Source organism: Balaenoptera physalus (genome assembly GCF_965194825.1).
Source record: "Balaenoptera physalus genome assembly, chromosome: 21".
Lineage (NCBI taxonomy): Eukaryota > Metazoa > Chordata > Mammalia > Artiodactyla > Balaenopteridae > Balaenoptera > Balaenoptera physalus.
In genome coordinates this window covers 457,085-475,188 of record NC_138902.1, presented here as the reverse complement: position 1 = coordinate 475,188, position 18,104 = coordinate 457,085, and the positions used below count along the sequence as shown (strand labels likewise).

Sequence of the window (18,104 nt, the reverse complement as noted above, 5' to 3'; positions counted from 1 at the left end):
GCAACAGGGAAGGTGGGGTGCTAAATGCCTGGAATGGGTGTTGGAAAACAAATGTTGCTGCCTTTCACCAAGAATTATTAAATGAGAATTTTGCGAGAGTTGCCCTTGTTGTGGAGACAAGACTCTCCAGGAGACCATGGTAAGGGTTACCTGGGAATAAGTGTTAATCCTAGGAACTGAATATTAATAAAATAATAACTTTGAACAGTAAATCAAATCAAAATATAACACCCCATAATTTGCATTGTTTTCTGCAAAATGGGGATATTATATCCTCCTTACATGCCGAGGAGCCAATGCAGCCTTGTTTTTGACCATGGAAGGAAAAAGCGTTCCTTCTGTCTGTGCATGCCTGTGGTTTAGTTTGGAGGGTTCACTCCCAGTTGAGTGGTTAGGGATTCATGCCTGGTGTACCTAACAATACTTTGAAAGGCTGGGTTCTCAAGGCTGCTTTCTCTTTCCTCAGATTTATCTGCTTCATTTTCAGATTGTCCCTGCATAAGGATGCAGAGGAGGGCAGGTGGAGGCAGAGTTCCTGATAATGAAACAACAGGTGAGAAAAAAAACTTACTTTGATTCCTAAATTGATCCATCTTTTTCCAAATGGTCCAGTTTCTACTTTGGGTCCGGATCTTCTAAGTGCACCCAGGAAATATTAACGCCAGTTATGTTCACCACCCCGTTAGGGATATGGCAGGTCAGGGACCAATTTAGAAATACTCTCTTTCCCAACGTTTACTTTCACTTGTTGCAGCCTCCATTAAGGCTGTGACCTCACAGAAGACGGGAGAGGTTTTTTGCTTCTCTTTTTTTAAAGGTCATCCCTTCGGCTCAGTGGACTCCTTCATCATGTTACTGGCTGCAGTGGACTTAGGAATGCTGTGAACACAGGGGATAGAGAATGACTCAGAACAGAAATCTCTAGGCCAGTGGGGAGCAGGCGTTTCATCAGGTGAGTTCTGTGTCATAGGTGCTGGTGTGAGTGGGGGTTTGGTGAGAGATAGCAATAAAGAATCATTTATTTTTCCTAATTTTAAAAAGATTAACTTTTTACAGACTACTCATAAACATTTTGATAGCTTCAAAAAGATAAACGTAAGTTCCTTAACAAAGTTGTTCACATAACTCTTATCCTTTGTGTTCTTAACCTTCATTCAATTCAGAAAGTTGAATGCAATGTCTGCAGATTCTTATTTTCTTAATTTTGACTGTGTATGGAGGAGAAGGGGCATAGTACACAGAACAAGATGTAGAGCACTGGACAGCAAACGACAGTCTGGGTAGCTCCAAGACCTTATTCCGCTACAGTGACATGAATAAAACAACCAGGATCTGCCTGAATGAGCTGTGGTTCTAGCCCAGGGAACCCCAGAAGTGGCAATAATGGGCTTTCTGATCCCACCATTGCCAGCCCTGGCAAATGTTCCTATTAGACCCGGGGATATGTGTGTGTGTGTGTGCTTGTGTGTGTGCGTATGTGCGTGTCTTTCTTCTTCCTGGCACCCCTTAACTTGCCGAGTGTGTGTCAGTGTTTCATGAAAACCATGACCATGTGGTGCTAAAGTTATAAGACCCTCTCTGTCTTGTATCTTCCTGCATTGAATACATAAAATTTCTCTAATAGGTCCAGATGCAAATGTTCAGTTGTCTCCTTGGCTCCTACCTGCAATGGCATGGTGATATCTTTTCCTTTGGAAAGCAGCTCTAGGCTCATGGAGAGAAGAGCTGCACAGGTGTAGTGTGTGCAGAGATAATTGGAGCAACCAAGTGAATTGCTAAGGTCTCCTGATAATGAGGTAAGAGGCTGGGCACTAAGGGAACCCAGGTCTGCAGAGTCAGGGTTCCGACTGCAGAATTCTCCACATTAGCGTGAAGAGCGCGTCTCCTTCGCGGCAGCCCCCTGCCCAAATCTTCCCAGCCCTGTCCGCTGCTGGGGTCGCGTCCTGCCGTGCCGAGCCGAACCCGCAGGTAGCTCCGAGGCGGAAGCCCCGAGACGAACTCGAGCGTTTGAACGGTCGGAGCTGATCCCTCGTCGCCCAGCGATCAGAATCCATCCCGCTGACGTTCGGACCCGTTGTCGGGAGCCACCTGACGCCGTTTTTATATTGTCCCTTCCCTCCTGAGCTTTGGCGACCTTCGCGAGGGATGTGACTCGCCCGCTAGGCGCAGGGCAGAGTTCCCGGAGGCCGGCGACGCTGGCGGCGACCATCCCGGTGCTGCGGAGTGGTGAGAGCGTCCTGCTCTCACCGGAGATTGAATGTGGACAGAAGTGTGTTGTGGGGCTGGCGCTGAGCTCCCTCGGAGTGTTGTGGGGAGGTCTGCGCCGGTCGACCAGCACTCCCTGGTGCCGCTTGCCCCGCGGAGACCTCCCGTCCTGCTACGTGTGACCAGGAGAGCATGTCCGTGCCCGACGTCGTCCTCCGTGTGTCACGATCCGTTGGTGCGTCCTCGCCGGCTTGGGGACTCGGGTCCATCCCGGTGCAGTCGAGGCGGTGGGGCTGCTCACCGGGGGCCACTTCAGTTTCTCCGGGTTCCACGCGTGGCGATCACGGGGGCGGATCTTGACCCGAAGCAGGAGCACGGGATGCGTGTCAACAGACTGGATCCACCCAGCAGATTAAACTGGCGTCTACGCGGTGAGCTCCCGCCCCCACTCCTTGGTCGCCTCGTCAACGTGGCGCTTGCGTTTGTGCAGGTCTCTTCACCGCGGACTGTCATGGGCAAGCGGGAAGGGTGCTCGTGGAGGGCCGGCAGTCCCTCCTAGGCTTCGGTTGTCGTAGGTCGTAGTCGTTTCTCTTTGGGAAACAGGGACCTCCAGGGGCATCTGGTGATGGCCGGGAGCAGACACAAGCCTGGCCGCGGTCCTGGGTGGGCGCGGTTGTCGGTAGCTTCTCTGAAGAAGCTCTGCAGACAGCGAATGGCCTACAGACGCGTGGGCGGACGGGAGGATCCTCCAGGGCGAGAAATGGGACCGATGGTGGCCTGGGTCGAGGCCGGGTGTCAGGGGAGTGGCGGTGCGCCTTAGCCTGTGTGCGATCTGGATCCTTCCTGTTGAGGTTCACACCAGTTGTCTCGTCACTTGGCGTCTGCAGCGGAAGTTCGACCAGATGGCCGGATTTTGGTATTCGGGCAAGAAGAAAATTTAATGAATTAACGTTTTCTTTGTTGTGAGATTCACTACAATGTGAACATAAGTGAAATGAGAAATCCTAATGTTTTTAGTAAATCGACATTACTGTAATAATTACTATCGTTTGCAGTTTTTTCACAAAATGCTGATTTATGAAATTTAAAATATATTTAGTACAATTTTTTGTGATACAAATCTGCTAATGAAAAAACTGGAATTCTTTTGCAAGGGGGATGCCATTTAGCTTATTACAGATTCCTATCATCAAAATTTCAGTTCTTAATCCTGACTTATAAGGAGATTTTGCATAGTTTATATATTTCATATTTGAAAGTTATTTTCACACAGATATGTACTACCAAATACTGCAGTTCATGAGTGTATGATTTTAATTGAGCATATTCATTGCTTGGAAGGAATTTATAAAATTCTGTTAGATTCTTCTATTGATATTTGCCTTTTAATATGTCATTATATTGTACATTAGTCATTTCCAATTCTGTTTGCAGTTAATTTTGAAACATTGATTCAAGTTTATCTATCCACAGAGTACCTGATTGATTGAAGATGATGAAGGAGGGTTTGGGGATGCAGAATTTTCTAAATCCACCTGGAAGTCTGGGAACCTCTCCCTGCAGCCACAAGGCCCTGCCCCACACCCTGCAGCAAACAATCTGGAAAACCAGACTCCAACCCCTGCAACAACAGGCCCCAAGGGTCAGGACTTGGTCAGTGACTCACAGCTTCGTCATTTTCAGTCCTTTCCATGTAGAACCAAATGCGGGGAAAGCCAAATATGTTCCCCTAAGTAATCACTTAGGACGCCCCTCTTCCTAACAGCTTGTTTCCAGCCTCCCACGTCACAAGCTCTGAGCAGGACATGCCTTCCTTTTTTTGCCACCAGAAAGTGTCCTCACTCTTATGTGTGCCATGAGTCTCAGCCTGATGTGAGGGGTGTTGGCTGACTCCCGTGCTCTATAGATAAGTTGTGAGTAAATAGTGTCTGTTCTCATTTGGGAGGGTGTCTTTTTTCATATCTACAGATCTTAGTATGGCAGGAAGCACATAAAACTCATGATAATGTTTCCCATGTTATTTAAAAAATCACATTTATTAATCACCATTTTTTAACTTGAGACATAATTCAAATACCATAAAATTCACCCTTTGAAAAGTGTAGAATTTAGTGATTTATAATCTATTCACAAAATTGTGCAACCATCAGCACTAATACCAGAACATTTCATCACCTCAAAAAGAAACCCCATCCCCATTAGTCTCTTCTATTCCACCTATGCTCAGGCCGTGGCCACCACAAATCTGCTTTTTGTCTCTACGGATATGCCTATTCTCAATATTTCATGTGACTGTAATCATACAATATGTGCTCTTTATGTCTGGCTTCTTATACTGAATATTATGCATTTGAGGCTCATGTTTTAGAATGTATCAGTAATGTACTCCTTCGTTTGGCCTAAGAATTTTTCTTGTTAAGCCATAAGATTTTACGTACATTCACATGCCACCAAGGTTTTTTGTTTTTTGGGTTTTTTTGTAAAAAATATATTTTCAATTTTAACCATTTAAAGTCTACAGTTGACTAACATTAAGTACCGCCTCCCTGCCTGACCCCAAATTACCCCACTCACCTGGAGCTGCCAGTAGGACCAGAGGGCACAAGCCCAGCCATGTTGCCCTTCCTTGCAACCCCCAACATCATCCAAACTGACCAAGACCCCACTATTAGTGCCCCTCATTGTAGCAAAAAGAACTCCAGACACTGAGAGACTCTATCGAAGAGGGCAGCTGCCCCCAGGCAAGTTGTTGTGCTTGGGACAAGGAAGCAGTGCCCTGGGACCTGCAGTCACCCAGGGGCCCCATGAGGTACAGTGCTTCTCTCCTGGGGGCGTATTCTGCTGAGGTCCCTGCCAGGACCCTATTGAGGAGAACTAGTGAACACTTGGGGACATCTCTTGTCATTATTTTCTTCCTTCCTTCCTTTCTTTCTCTTTTTCCCTTTCCACCCGGAAGAGGTAAAGCTTGACAAGAAAAAAATAAATGACTTTCTAGACCATCCATATTTCAGGGTTGCCTCATGTATCTGTCCTTATTTTCTCGACAAAAACCCTCTAAGGAACTAAGATGTGCTACGTGTTCCATGAACAATCACCTGTGTGTCCGCCCCGCACAGTCCTCCATCTTCCCTTCTCTCTTCCTACACTTCACTCCCCTGTGGGAGCTTATTCAATGGCAAAGATTGCTGTGAGTTCCAGCATGATGTCTGCCTCACCCCCTTCATGACTGTCTTGCTGACTCAATAGCCTGTGTTCTGGCTGTTCGTGAGCCCTCATCTCTCCTCTGCTCAGGGACACTGCTCATCTTTAGCAACACCCACCTGTATTCCTCACTGTTCAGGCCCTGGGAAATCGGCTGTCCTGACCTGGGACAGCTTTAAATATAAGAAACTGCTACCTTCTACCGCTGGGGTCAGAAGGCTGGGTGTGTGGTCCAAGGCTCACGGAGGTGTTTTGCATCCTCCCAGAATCTCCTCTCACCTCCCTAAGAAAGTCAACTACCAGGACAGCTCCAACCAACACCCTCCATTAGGTGCTGAGCTGTCAATATTTCCAGCCCAGAAAGACCACAGGCTGTGCTTTGCAAGAGGGAGAACCCTCCCCTCTACCTCCAGTCCATCCAAGTCGCCCCCTGTTCCTCAGCTCGCACAGCCCACAGACGGTTTCTGAGTCTGTTCAGCAGGCGAGGTCCCATAGGTGTCAGGTCCTGAGTCTCTTCCAGCCACCATGTTCCACCCTAACCTACATGACGAGTCCACGGTCCTCTGGGAGTGCAGGGGCCCCTCCCATGTGACTCTTCGGGCACTGTTGCTTCATCTCGTCCTCCTTAAATCAGGGCAAGGAGCTTCGTTTGTCTGGGCCTGTGAGTGGGAAAGGTAGGAGGAGACGAGTGGCCTAGAGAGTCCAGTCCATTCTGCATCCTGTGGGCCCATGACCCTGGTGGGTGGAAGCAGAGGGGGTAATGGGACAGAGAGGCTCTTGGCCTGCTGAGTGGCTCGGGATTTACAGCACATTCAAGTGGAGGCTGAACTTACTGGAGAATGTTGGTTAACAAACAGTTTCTGCATGTGTAGGAGCTGAACCAGTTCACCAAGCTCTCTCAAAACTAATATCTATTTATAAACACTCTTACTTCTGGTAACAGGGAAAGAGCAGAGTATGTTCTAAGAAACTCCTCCCTAACCTCCTGGGAACATTCTGACAGGGTCTTTGAATATGCAACAAATGTCTGCTTTGATTAAGAAGACATTGGATGATTTGAAGGTACATTTTGGTAATGTAGAAAACTACAGTACTTCAAAATTAAAATCCTATTTTATGATTTAGAATCTACTGTACTTAGATGACTGAGAAATTGTTTAATGAAGGCATTGGTAAAAATAAAAGCTGAGAGCTAAACAGTTTTAACATTAGTTTCTATTTTCATTAATTTTACATTATAGTCTAAAAATGTGGCATGCTTACTTATTTGTCCATCTATCTCTCCTTCTCTCTCTCTCCGTAGTTTTAAGATGTTTGTCATGATTTGGTAGGTGCCAATGCTTCAGCAACATGCACACTTCATTTTGTAGAAGTGGTAACATTTGTTGACAGGAGTGTAAGTGAGGTGGTGATGCGCGGGCGGGCTGGGCCACTGAAATGTGGTGAAAAAAGGACAGGTATTGTCCAGGGGGACTGAGCCCTGGCCCCTAGGCTCCTACTTTTATCCAGACATCTGGGGCACCCTGATTCCCTCTTGACCCAGTAAACAGGGGGCCTAGAAAAGCTCTGTGAGCAGACCTGGCCAGGAGCTCTTCATGTACTTCTCTCCATTTACATCATGCGCATGGAGTTCTCTCAAAGATCTTCAAAGTTCTCAGTTCTTCTGATTTCTATAGCCTTCACTTTTCTTCTTGCCAAGGATGTCACTAACTAAATCAGCCTATGTATGATTAATATGAACATGTGTTATTGATATATAATAAATATTATATGAAAATAATATTAGTATATCATATTTAACATTTTATTTACATTATATGTACATATATTTATGTAGTACTCTTTTATTATAATAAATTAAATTAATAAATATAAATAAGCTATTAATATGAATATATATTACACCTGCGAGTCAGAGTTTCCCTCCTGGGTGCTCAACTATGCCCACAGAGCCACACTGTTTGTCTGAAAAAGTGAAGACTTCAAGGCAAAGTGAAATGTGATGGGGAGGAGGCGGGCAGAGAAAACCCAACCTGCAATCACAGTGAAGAATGAGGTGTGGGCTTCCCTGGTGGCGCAGTCATTGAGAATCTGCCTGCCAATGCAGGGGACACGGGTTCGAGCCCTGGTCTGGGAAGATCCAACATGCCGCGGAACAACTAAGCCCGTGCGCCGCAACTACTGAGTCTGCGCGTCTGGAGCTTGTGCTCTGCAACCAGAGAGGCCGCGACAGTGAGAGGCCCGCGCACCGTGATGAAGAGTGGCCGCTGCTCGCCGCAACTAGAGAAAGCCCTCGCACAGCAACGAAGACCCAACACAGCCAAAAATAAATAAATAAATAAATAAATAAATAATCTAAAAAAAAAAAAGAATGAGGTGTGTTCCCGAGACCATCTTGAAGCGCACAGTCTTAGTGAGAGGAGTGGATGCAAACACCATCAGCCGCGCCCTGCGCCCCGTCTGGAGTTGGGGGAGGAGGAGGCTTCCTCCAGGTATTTCTTCTCCGGCTCCTCCCACCGGACTCCCTCTCCTCCCCAGTCTCTGCTGTGACACTTGTATTTTGTCACCTGGAGGTGAATTTACCCCTCCTCCACTGTTTCCTACCTCCTGTCTCTCTTTTCTTTCCCTTCCTTGAGGCTCTCAGGCTTGGTATCGGCCAGGCTGGGGCCCACAGCCAGTCATAAACACCTTCCCTGCAGCCAGCGAGCCATCCTTGCCCCATCTTCCTCCTTTAAGAGCTGGGATAACTGGGTACCTGCTGTCACTGAAGACTTTCCCTGCTGTTAGTCTACCCCTGCCAGGTGGTCGGATGTGCAAGACAACTAAATGCGTCTCTGATTTTCCCCGGGTGTGCATGCTATCACCGATTGGAGATTGCTAAGGCTTGCCACCTAAGCACAGGTTGTGCGTTGGTTTAAGATATAGCCCAAAAATACAATAAGAAAAAAACTCCCCTGATAAGATTGGCATGACTAATCATATTCAGAACTTCATTGAGCCTATTCTCGTATACTCAATTTACTATAGCTTTAGAGGTTTCTAACTTCTACTCAGATTTGTAAAGATTGGTCACTGGGAAATTTATTAGCTATCATTGTTTTCCAGATGGCAGAGTAAACAGGGACTAAAGGTAGAAACACCTGAAAAATACCTAATATGGTCAAAATTGTCTGACTAATTCTAAAATGTTATTGTTTAACCATCCAGACAAATGAGAAATGCCAGAGAAAAGTCAAATATAGATGTGTTTTCGTTCAGCCAAAAAGATGACAGTGAGAGGTGAGGTGAGGAAGTTGGCCCAGTGTGGGTTGTGGGACCAGGCAGTTGAGACCTTATGCAGGCAGCTGTGGCGGCAGCTCTAACACGTCCTCCCCGGGGCTGGTCTCTCAGCCCCCCAGACCGGCAGCTTTTCTTGGTAAACTCAGTGTAAGGATATCAGCCATTCATCAGGTACTTCTTTGGCTTCACACGTGAGCAGGACCCTTGTAGCTTCAAGGTTTACAAATTAGAGCCTCTGCAGTCACTAGTCTGTGCTCTGTGCTCTCCTCAACTGAGGCTTCTTCTGGTGTCTATCACAGCACCTATACCACGTCCTGAGTGTCCAGGCTTACGACGCTGCTGCTTGAGACTGGGCTGTGACATTTCCGTGTCTAGCATGTAGCAGGCAGTGCATGAACATTTATTGGGGACAAGGAGGTTAAACTGCACAAGCGTCTATTCCTAAGCTGATTCACACAGCTTGTGACTGCAGCTGAGCTCCAGAGACCTCACTGCCTGTGGTGGGCGCTAAAGCTCTCACAGCTTGTTTCGTCTGCGTGTTCTTTTCCCCCTGATAATATGACCCTTTTAACTTCTCCTCCTAGAAGTTTGCATAGACCAAGGGGAAAGTAGCAGAGCTGTTCCAGTCTTGTGTCAGGCTGTTAAAGCTCAACTACACTGAAAGCTCATGAGAGGTACAGTATCACGTGGGGGTGACTTTCAACAAGAGTTGTCACAGTGCCACTAACCTCAACAAGCTTATTCACTTTTTGTGTAAGGGTTTTAGTCCAATACTCTGCTGAAAAAGTGCAGAATGCACATTGTGTGATGTTTAAGCCCTTTGCTCTTACTCTAGGGCAAGATTTCTCAACCTGGGGATTAAAGACATTCTGAGCTGGATAATTTTTTGCTGTGGGAGCTGTCCTGTGAGTTTTGAGATGTTGAGCAGCACCCCTGGCTTCTACCCACTAACATCTCCTCCTTCGTTGCAACCCAAAATGTCTCCGGATGTAGCCACTTGTCCTCTGGGGATGGGGGATTGGGGAAAAATTGCCCCAGCTGAAAATTGTTTCTCAAGTGACACCAGTAGATTGCAAGGAGAACCAAAACAACAGCTACAAAAACAACAACAACAGATGACTCACCAAGACTTGCTAAGTAATGGAATTATGACAAACTAAAGAATAGGCTTTCATTGTGTAGTAGCTTCAGGCTATTTTTGGATCCTCCTGTGCAGATAAGACTCAAAGCCCTCCATCTCTTAGTGGTATTTGGTCCAAGGCCCCAAGATGCCTTTACCTAAAGTGTGTTTAATGTCACGCTTGTTTAATATACTACACCAGATCTGCCCGTCTGTGTGCCTGCATCAACAGCGTGTATCTACTTAGATTATACAATGTGAGAAAACAGAATCCTCATTATTTCAATAGCCTTCAGGGTAACAACTCACAATGAACCTAAACAAATTTTACTGATAATAGTGTGACTTTGTTACCAGAATATGTAGTAAATATTAGGAAACAATCTATTTTACAGTAATAATTCCAAATGAAGTTAAAGAAACTTAATCATCATGACTGTTTACCACCAGAATCAGGTAGTGTTGCATGTTAGGTGGTGCAGCAAGGTGAAGATGACAAGCCAAAGATCTCTAACATGTTCCCCACTTACTCATCTCTAAAATATGGAGCACCACTCAGGGTGCACACGGATGTGCCACCCACACCTCTGGCCCAGGAAACACACACTGCCCAGCTGCTGGAGTGCCATCAACAGACAACTTCCAGCCAAGATCCCCACAGCAGCCTCACCCATGCATGGGTCCCTCTCAGGGCTGCCACACCCAATGGTCAAGTGCAGAGGGGCACTTTCAACACCTGTGATGGCCACATATGCTTCAGAGACCCCATGGGCTGAGCCAAGGCTTCCTCAGGGCCGGACATCTGCTCAACTACGCCATCTGGCCAATCCTGCTCCCTCTCTGCCGTGTCACAGAGGTTGACACCTATTTTGCACCCTGCTTGCCAAAATCCATCTTAACATTCCCTTCCAGAGAAACTGACTTGTGACGGGGGGAAAGCAGTGATGAGAGGGTTTGGGAGTTAGACTGCTCCGCAGTTGGCAGTCACAAGGACCCCTCCACGGGCTAGGTGGGGCACCCATAGTGTCGGAAATAGGTTATGGTCCAGGTGTGCAAACTCTCACAGGTGACAGGGTAGTAATTGCTAGTCACCATCGAAACAAGCAGAGCAGCTTCCGGGTAGAAAGAAAGCAGAGAAAGCTGAACCCCTACCCAGACCCAGCATTTTGATAAAAGATTTTTTCACATATTGAGGTATGGGGAAGTCGTCTGGCTTATACATGAGTTAACTTGAATGTTACTCATACTAGAACAGCCTACCTGTGGCCTATCAAACATATATTGTGCTTCTGCTTTAATTATTAAAGAAAAGAGTGCATTGACTAGAAGTAAAGAATGTCCATGTTAAAAATAAAGATGAATCGCCTCCCTTCCTGGGACGCCAATGCTGAAGCTCCTTCAGTAATAAGCCTCACTTCCCAGGTGCCAAAGCCATGCTGACTCGCTGTGTATGGGCTGATCTGTTCTTTCTTTGTTTGTTTTGGTTTTGTTTTTGTTTTTTCCCCTGAAACCTTAAAGGAATGTATCCCTGACTTGTTTAATGTTCTTTTTTTCTGACAATATATAAAACTGTACTGAAAACCATGCTTCCCTTGGACAGTTCCTCAGAGCTATCTGAGGGGTTGTCTTCTAGGCTATAGTCCACAGTTTGGCTCAGATAAGAGGCTTTTCTATTCCTATTATAGACTGTTTATTGATTATTTTCATCAACAATTTATGAGTTAAAGCAGCCAGGCTCCAATCCCAGACGAGGTTACTCAGCCACCCACCAGAGGTCTGCTAGCCCGTGGGAGGTTAGGGCCGTGAGAAGGACCCTAACTTGGTCGTGGAATTCAGGAGGATGCCCCTGAGCGTTGAAGCCCACACTCTTCTCACCCCTGTGAGCCTGCAGAAATGGCCAACCGTCCCTCTGGAGACCAGGTGCCGCCCCTCCATTCTGTTCTTGCAACGAGAATGAGTGCTTCGTCTCTTCTTCCTGCTCAACTTCCTCCCTTTCAGCTACCAGCCCTGGGGAGAAATTGGTAACACCCAACAGCCCCCCAAATTCCCGCAGTGCTCACATGAATAGTTGGAGGAAGTAGTTGAAGGAGCAGAAGGAGTGAGATTTCCCTAGAGCCGGAAAAGTGCGGCCAGATGCGTCACTTGCGGGTAACGACCGCAGCTGCCACCGTCCATTTGGCCTTCCAGGTGTAGGGGGTCTGCCGGATCCTTGCTAATTCTATTTTTCCCCATTCCCGGCCCTTCCCTATCATCACCCTTTCACCTTGAATGATGTTCAAGAAATTTGATGAAAAAGAAAATGTGTTCAGCTACATCCAGTGGAAAACCTGCTATTAAGGGTATTAAGAAAAATTAGAACCTTTCCCAGGCAATGAACCACGGCTTCATCCAATCGTGCCAAACAAGGAACCAGTTAAAAGAGTGGGATGCCATGAACAGATGGAAATCTTTACAATGACTGGAGAGTTACTCTATTTAGAAAAAATAAGGGTCGTTTGATCCAATCCAAAGGTTATTCCACACAAAAAGAGATAAAAAAAGACCCTTTTCCCACACCAGCAAGTGGATAAAGGAGCCATCAAATTTGTACTCAGAGGAGTTGATATCACGTGTCTAGGCTTAGCTTCTCCAGGAACTAAGCCTTGCTCCGCTGCAGCAGATAGGATTGTTGCAATTGAGGCAGAAGGAAAAAAGTTTTCTCTGGGTGCTGCAGTCGTGAAGATGTCTGCAGATGATGCTGAGAAAGTCAACACAGCAACTGGCATTGAAACATGTATTATTTAAAAGATGGGCTGTGGCATGTAAAAGCGTGTAAATAAGCCTCAGAAGGAATGCACTTGGGCTCCACATGGATGCGGTGCAATATCTGTGTTTGTGTGTGTGTGTGACAGGATGACGACAACACCTCTGTGATTATGCTGAATAAATTCAACACATGCAGAAAAGAGAACCCAACAAACAAACAGGTGTTACCGCCTTGCTTGGAAACAGTGCAGACGAGCTGTCTCTGTGTCCTCTTCTGGCCATCAGTTTATAACTCTCCCGAAAGAGCTTCATGACCCAGGCAGTGTGCTGGTGGGGCTGCGAGAAGGCAAATTGGACTGAATTCTCAGTGTGTCAGCTGAGGTGTCCTCATGTGAGCGTCTGGACAAGACCGAGCGGGGAAGAGTCAAGTGTAGGGGCGCTGAACTGGTTGGGGGCCTTCTCTTCCAGCATCCTTCCTGAGTTAGAACCCCTCTCAGCCCTTCATGGTGGAGAAGGGAGACGAGGAGACACCTCAGCTCCTACACAGGGACAGGCAGCTCCCGGCTGCTGCGGACTTCCAAAGCCTCATGCTATGAACTGACTTGTAATAACTTCGTTTTTGTCATTAATGTGCTAGATATTTTTACTAGGATTAATCTGAAAACCGGTTATTACCACCGATGTCAGTACTGGAATTAGCTGCGCTAGAGACAGCTTACAGTTTAACCTAAAGTTTACAACGAAGTTTTCACCTCAAAGTTTCAAGGAATTCAAGAAGAGACTAGAATAAGACAAGACACCACAGAAAATGCTTGGTGACTGGGCTTTATATTCACTCTAAATAAAATTATCTTTGAAAACTTAGAAACGTTTAATTATGCATATTGTTATTAGCATGTAGGTGAGAGATCGAAATGAAATATGAACGTGGATATGCTTATAGCATTATTATGTGGTTCTGTGGAAAGGTTTCTGCAGTGTTCTCAAATAGCAGCGGAAAACCCCAAAACAGGAAATGGTGACACCTCAACGTCATGCTGTTACCTGCGAAAAGCAAGCTGCAAGGCAACACAGAGTATTCAAGACAAGGAAAAATGTAACTATATTATCTGTGAGTAGATAAAAATATATTTGAAAATGTTTTTTTTTTTAAGTTGGAAGAATATATACAAATGAACCATGGATACCTTGATACGGGTGAACGAGAAATTGTACTTTTACTCTGAATTATCCAGTTTTCTGTGTGTGTGTACTTGGAACTGAGGATGAACTTGAACAAGAGTGTACACTGTTTGTATTTAAAAACACGCGCACACACGCACAACTTTACATGGGATTACATAGAAATGTCTTGTCATACAGCCTAGAGTCAAGTCAAATTGTAAGTTACGTGGAAGAGAATCGGTCTTTATTTAAGGATTAAAGACAGAATACACTCGAAGCACAAATAATGAAACCTTCGCTGCACAGTAGTCACTACAACATTCCTTGAGCACTCCCTGGGTTTAAGCCAGCCTGGAAATCAGTTATTTGTCTAAAACAAGTGAGAATTTATGTCAGGTTCCTAGAAAACACATGTTTTAATTAACTTGGCTGCCAGTATCTCTCCGGGGAATAAATGTACATTTTATTCTCAAAACTAGTTTGAGCCTGTTCTATTATGGATTGGTCGATTAAAAACAAAACTCCCAAATCAATATTTAAAAATACCATTTTTGCGTACCTGAAATCTTCCTCCTTTTTAGAGCTTTTTCTTTTTCTGTCATCTGTTCAACACAGTGTAAAGTAAATACAGTCGAGTCTGCAGCAGGAGCCGCTACTCAGGGGGCTCTGAGCTTCGGTCATCACTAGAGTTGAAATGTCAAAGAGCAAGTTTGATGCAGAACCCTAAAGGCATTTTGCTACTGGATAATCTGGATCTACAGAAAGCACATGACTGGTTGATACTGTTTCCTACATCTGCCACAATTTAAAATAATTTTCTAATGTTTTATTTTCTGTAACCTGAGATTGGGGATGTTGGGGAGAGAGTATAAATATAACTATTTACATAACTCATTATTAATAGAGTATAAATAGAAAGTATAATTAGACGTGAGTGTAATTCACCTTCATATCCTAGTTCCTTTGGCTCTCAGTAGATAAGGCTCAGGTTACATTCCCGTCTCATTTCTACAGACTGGATAGTAGGTGGCACCTTCAGCTAGTTTAAAAAACAGTTCACTGGTTTGGTTTGTTGTTGTTTTTTAACCAGTTTACCACACTTGGTCAGGAATCTAAACAGTTTGTTGCATAAGTGCATTAAGTCCTGGCCATTGTCACTGGAGAGTAATTTTAGAAGAGCACAAAGCCATTGACATAGATCTGTATGAAGTATTTAGAAATAACCACAGGGAGAGACTTTGTCACTCGGTAGATCGAGATTATCCAATAATGAAATGCGTTTAGGATTTTGTGTCATAAATATTCTTTGCCACTTCAATTTCTGGTAATCACAAAAGTCTGCCTGTGACCAGCCCTAAACTAGTTTGTCCTTTGACCCAGGCCAGACATAGAGACTTTATATAGTTAGCTTGCCTTGTCCGGGGGAAAACAACTTGACCTAGGTGCTCACAAGTGGAAAACAAAGTATTAGACCTTAAAATGTTCCAGTAGAGTGCAGGTCAAATACTCCTGATTCTAGAGACTTCATAGAATGTTTTTAAACCTTTTAAGCCACCAGTCGCTCTTGATTCTGAAAGGTTACTTTACTTCGTACTGTTCACAATGGAAATGTGTTGAAATCACTGCAGCTATGTTCTGGTCCAATGCACAAGGATCTCTACAGACTAGGTACAGTGATAAAATATTCTGAAGGGATAAATCCAGGGCATTTAATTTTATTTGAACAAACACCTGTGCACAAACACATTTTATACATGACTTCAGGGAGGCCACAGGCTCCGTGGGTTCCCTAAGCCCCTCAGATTAAGAGCTCCTGACCTGGGAGTGAAAGAAAACAAAGGCACACCTACTACCCTCCCCATTCAGACCTCTGGTCTCATCTCAGCCACCTCCGTGGGAAGGCAGGTGGGCGCTCAGCACAAGTACTGTCCCAGCTGCACGGCGGTCAGACGTGTTATACGAAGCAGATCCGCCGCACTGCACCTCTGCTTCCTACATCCTGCTGGCCCAGAAGGAGATTTAGAGAAAGCACAGAAGCGAACATCAACTCAGCAGAGCAGGCTGGAAGCACAAGGGAGTGGAGAAACAGGAAGCACAAATCAGCCCAGGGAATGACTGACTTCTGACGGTTTTGTTGATAACAAATGTGGGTGAACCCTTCCTGTTCCCTGCTGATGGCATCTCTGTATCTGCAGGCACTTTCTCTTTGCCTCGCAATGAAATGCAACTTCTTGTCAGAAGGCCGATCTCTTTTGTCATCCATAGATCGTCTTCTCCTGGCTGTCACCACTGTAACCCAGGACCGTATGCTGATTGTTTCATTGGCTGTTAACACTTTTATAAACGGAGATCTAACTGCCAAGTGTTCAAAATCCCAGTGGTCTGTGAGGTCCCACCACAAATTCACTCCCCAGAGTGATCTTTGAAGTAGGTAAAAATGCCACAAACTCAGGATTGAAGATACTACTGTGGGAAGATGAAATAAATTTAGAACCTTAGAAAGTCTAATTGTAAAGGTATTTGTTTTCCTTTAACGTCTGATAAGAAAATGACCCTCTTGCTTATCTTGTCTAAAGAATACAGATGGACAGGTATTTACTGGAGAAAAGCTACAAAATTTGAGACTGAAGAATGGAATTAAAAGAGAATGGTCTCATGCAGAATAACTACTCTGGGTTTGACAAGTTGAGAGGAAAAAGAAATGGATTCAAGCAAAGATCTTATTATTAGAGCTGAGACCATATGCCATTTAGTCAAATTTCTTTTTCTGAAGTCCAGATCGTCTTGTACAGACTTGTACAGACACAAGGTTGCAACTATCTTCTCTGCTGATCTACAGAGGGGTCCACAGTCACCACTCCAGACCACCGCATTGTGTAGCACTTGAGATGCTCAGGACTCTGTCCTATGTATCCCTGGGGAGTGACTCCCAAAGGGTCCATCCACTGGGCCTAGTTCTACATGTTTTTAAACACCCTTTAAACCTCGGAAGAGAGCTCTCCTCTCTCCCACATGAACTATCCCCTCCCTTGTCACATCTCCTTACTGTCAACATGGCTGCTGGTTTTACAGTCAGTCTTAAGATATGGTCTCCTGACTAATATTTATTATAATAAAGTCAACGGTTTTATACAATATCTTACTGGCATTATTAATATGTCAGATGCAGAGAAAGAATTCAAGTATTAAGGCAAAGAATTGTCCTCCAGCCATATGAATTATCTAAGTATTGTTTCAACTGATAATGAATGTACAGAGCCTTTTCATAGGGAAAAATGGGACAAAAGATAAGAAAATTAGATCATTCTTAACTCATAAAATTAACAGTGGTAGATGTTCTTTGAAAAGAAGAACACGAAGGATTATTAATCAGAAAACTGCCTTCAATTTGAAAGAAAATAAGGAAAATCCACCAGAAAATGCTCATGAGTAGACATTTTAGAGAAGCCGGAAAATCTTTCTGGTAAAACAAATTTGACTTTCATTCAGTTGGTAGAAATCGTGCTATAACTTTTAATCTTTAGAGGTTTAAAAAAAATTTAATGTCCACATTTCTGAGAAGTTGATAATACGTGTACAAGGTTCAAGAACCTAAAAATATTAAATACTTTTTATTGTATTCTGCCCCCTACCCTTGCCTAGGACGCCCTGTCTTCAAAGTCAGCCACTGTGGTTGATTTCCCAGGTATCATTCCAGAGTGTCTTTTTATGTGTATACAAGCAAATGTGAATAGCTATTTTTCCTTCACTCCACATTTTAATACATAAATAGTTGTATAATGTTTCATTATATGTTCCTTATATTCAGTTGACAATATCTGGGGAAAAAATTTTCTATCAGGACGTTGTTTCCTACAAAGCAGTCCACTAAGTGGATGATGTACTATAATGCATGTTGCCAGTCCACATTGGTTTAAACACTAATATTCAACCATCTTTTGACATTACAAACAATGCTGCAATGCATAATTTTGGCCTATGTTATTCTACTGTTAAAATATGTATAGGATAGTTTCTAAAGGATTTGTAGCCCGAAGTATTTCTAACTGAAATAGCATTTGATAAGATATTACCAGTAAGATAGCAGGTACTGAGTTTTTCTGAGGAACCTAGAAATGGTCATTTCTCTTTATTTTATTGTAAATTCAACCTCTCCTCTACCAGATTTCTCCTCAATCTGTGCTTAAAAACATTTTCCAACCCCTTGTACCCTTGTGACTTCTCTATAATCTGATCCTCTTCTTAGCAGTGTCATTCATTCTCATGCCCACGACAGCCTGATATGGTCTCTAACTGCTGTCTGTCCATCTCTCTTTGTCCATCATTGCTCAACACACTCCACTGGAGATAGACTCAACATGGTCAGACATCTTGTTGACTATGAAAAAAT

General features: G+C 44.5%; 1 long non-coding RNA gene across 1 annotated transcript; it reads left to right on the top strand.

Moving 5' to 3' along the window:
* Window positions 1-342: 342 nt before the first annotated feature.
* On the top strand, window positions 343-5,206 carry LOC309651677. Its single transcript, XR_014258305.1, has 3 exons — window positions 343-553; window positions 818-952; window positions 3,679-5,206. It is a non-coding gene; the product is annotated as an uncharacterized lncRNA (long non-coding RNA).
* The last annotated feature ends 12,898 nt before the right edge of the window (window positions 5,207-18,104 follow it).